The sequence below is a fragment of the Oryctolagus cuniculus genome, chromosome 14, assembly GCF_964237555.1.
Source record: "Oryctolagus cuniculus chromosome 14, mOryCun1.1, whole genome shotgun sequence".
Taxonomy (NCBI): Eukaryota; Metazoa; Chordata; class Mammalia; order Lagomorpha; family Leporidae; genus Oryctolagus; species Oryctolagus cuniculus.
This window is the reverse complement of record NC_091445.1, coordinates 33010034-33013634: the sequence shown is the minus strand read 5'-3', so window position 1 is coordinate 33013634 and position 3601 is coordinate 33010034.

Genomic DNA, 3601 nt, shown 5'->3' with positions numbered 1-3601 from the left:
GATCTCCCCCCGCCCCCGTGTAACTCTGACTTTCAAATAAATAAATAAATCAAAAAAAAAGATAGTTGACCCTTGCTATAATCAAGGGGAGCTTCTGTCAGTGCTGGGGGTTTCTTAGTATGGGCTGTCCTTTCCGTACTGTCCACGAGCAGTCCCTAGAGCTGAGGGGGTGTCACGATCCAGGACGATGCAGCTCTCCCAGCACCAGGGGTGATGATTTCTGCAATCTGGAAGGAAGTACTGAGCATGCTACAAAACAAAGAAGCACTCTTTCAGGTCCTCGGTCACTGGTCTTCATGCTTACAGAGGACAGAATGCACTGCCCAGATACTGAGAGCAGGACGGAGGCCATTGCGGATTGGGAAGAGAGTGCTCTGTATGCTGGGGCAACACATGAGAGGACTGGCAGTTGGAGGCCAGTGGGGTGAGGCTTTGATGGGCTCAGTTGTCTCTCCACCGGACTTCCATGTCCTCATTTCAGGAAGGCAGAGTTATCTCTGGGAAAGGCTGTTCAGGCCTGCACTTGGTTTCTCACACTGCCCACTGCCAAAAGTTAGGATAGCCCTGTGACTGATCTGGGTGCAGGGAGATAAAACAGAAGTGATGGACACTCTGACCACGCCTGCCATGGTCTCAGCTGTACTCCCCAAAACTCCTCTCTCTGGTTGGGTGCCATGGACTCCAGCCCCTTGGGCACTAGGAAAACATAGGCTGAAGACAACAGAACCTCAATCAGCCTGGATTTCACATGATGGCATGAACGAGGGACTTCCATCACCCTATGCACCTGCCACACATTGTCATGGGAGCAGACAACAAGCTTGAGGCCTTATGCTGCTTTGATATTTTTGTTGTGACGGCTAGCTGTACATGATAAGACACAACACAGACACACGCACACACACGCACAGATAGTTCAAAATACATTGTTTTTACAATATACTATTTACAGTCACCACAAAGATATAAAGTTTCTTGGCAGAAACATAAGAAACTTTTCAAAGCCTTCATGGAGAAAATTATTAAAGCTTCTTATAAAGCATTAAAGGAAACCTTAGTGAGAGAGATCTCTAATCCCAGGGTGGGTGGGGGGGTTTGGTGTGGAGGACTTTGAAACAGAGTGGAGTTATGTCCATGTACAGGAAGATTAAATAATGTAAAGGTGTCAGTTGCCCTAAAATTATACTAAAGACTAAATGCACATCCTGCTGGTTGTCATGAACTTGACAAGTTTATTTTAAAATGATATAGAATTTAAAAGTGGCCCAAAATAACCAAGACACTGCTGAGTGAGAACAAGGTGATGTAACTCTCCTTTCAATATATCACTTTTTGAAAAATTATTAGAATTAAGATAGCATGGCATTAGCGTAGAGCCAGAGAAGCAGCAAAGTGCGAGACTACAGGGCCCTGAAATAGATCCTACGTGTCCTGGAAACTGAGCTATGATGTTCAGCATAGAAAGGAGAGACCGTTTGATAAATGGGACTGAAGAAAGAACGTATCATCCAAAATTAGATTTTGACTTGATGGGAAAAAAGCAAATCCCTTTAAAAATTTTAGAGGAAATATCAAGTAATATTATTTTGAGCTGGAGATGAGAATGTTTTTTAAACAAAGCCCATGAGCCATAAAATAAATGACTGATTGAATACATTAAAATTATAAACCTTGGTTTATCAAAATATACTATGAAAAAAGTGAAAATGAAGCAGTAAAACTTCATGAGAGCAATAAGATACAGCCTGATAAATATCATCAAAATATATGCATGAATATATGTCAGTAGGAATGCACACATACCACTGTTATTAATCAATAGAAACAATACAAAATTGGTCCAGTATTTTCTTAAAAGGTTGGATTTTAACTTCATTCGCATGAAAACATGGAAACCCATGTCACAATGCTCATGTAGAAATATTTTAATAGTGAAAGTCTCAATGTCTGTAGGCAGAAGTTGGATAAATTGGGGTAGACATATGCAAGCATTCATGACTCAGCAGTAAAAGTTACTATGCTATAGCAACATGCTTCAATATGTGCAGGTCTCAGATAGAAAAGGATAAATTTTAGAAGTTAGTTTAGAGGAATTTATATACATATATCTTACAATTTACAGTTTCCAAAACTTTATATTTCTAGATATATATATTTAAAATGAATTCCAATGATAATAAAAAGTGAATCAATACTGAGCATGAAAACCAGAGATACAGTTCGGCCATAGAGCATTTGTGGGTCTGTGATGGGGCTGGCAGCTGACTCACTTGCTCGAAGAAGCTAAGGTAAAAAGTTGCCCGGGAAAGAATTCCTGAAGATGATGACAGTGGAGTTGAGTTTCGAAGAAATAAGGCGTGAGCAAATGAAAGGTGAAGGGAGAAGAGAAAGCAGGAGAAACAGCAAGGAGATGAGAGGGAGCAAAGGGAACACCGAGAGTAGTGCTGGGCTACACCTGGCTATCGGGAGAGGCAGGTGCAGAGGTTTGCTGAGAACGATATAACGAGCGGATTTCCAGTGGTGGGAAATGAATCTACATACATGATACATGTACTCTTATACACACTTAATATATAAATACATACAAATGTATAAATAATTTTATTGATATGACAATGTGTAGCCAATTATTTACAAATAATAATAAAATATATAATAATACAATATTGTATATACAATAATAATAATAAAATATACAATACTCTATTTACAGAGAGGCAGAGACAGAGAGAGAGAAAGAGAAGTCTTCGTTCCACTGGTTCACTTCCCAGATGGCCTCAATGGCCAGAGTTGAGCCGATCTGAAGCCATTAGCCAGGAGGTTCTTCCCTGTCTCACACGGAAAGCTGGATAGGATGTGAAGCAGCCGGGACTCGAACTGGCACACATATGGGATGTCGGCACTGCAGGCAGTGGCTTTACCAGCTATGCCACAGCATTGGCTCCACAATACTCTTTATTATAAATCCCAATTGAGGCTCAAAATAAAATGATTTTATTGGTTGGGTATTTGGCCTAGCTATTAACATGCTGGTTGAGACACCTGTGCCCTCTATCAGATGTTTTGAGTTCTGGCTGTGGCTTCTGATTCCAGTTTCCTGCCAATGCAAACCTTGGGAGGCTGCAGATGATGAAACAAGTACTTGGTCCTCTGGACACCACGTGGAAGACCTGGGCTGAGTTCCTCCCTAGCTCTCAGCTTAAGGCCATCCAATTCACAGCTGTTGAAGTATTTGGGGGATGAATTAGCCGTCTGTATATCTCTTTCTCAGTCTCTCCATCTCTCCATTTCTATGCCTCTTAAATAAATTATTTTTAAAAAAAATGCTTCCATCAATTTCTGCCAAATTCTTGTTTTTTGACTGACCTATAACTGCAATTCAACCATGATTTGAGAATTCAACTTAATGCCATTAAATTCGTTAATGACAATTTTCTTAAGAAAAAAAAAAAAACCTTTATTGGGGAACATTAATAGCATACAGAGAACTGCATGTAGCATTTATGTACAACTTTGTGAGTTTGGATAGAGCACCACAGTCCATCACTTCCCAGTTTCCTTTGTCCTGTTCTTGCTTTTTTTTTTAGTGTGTGTGTGTGTG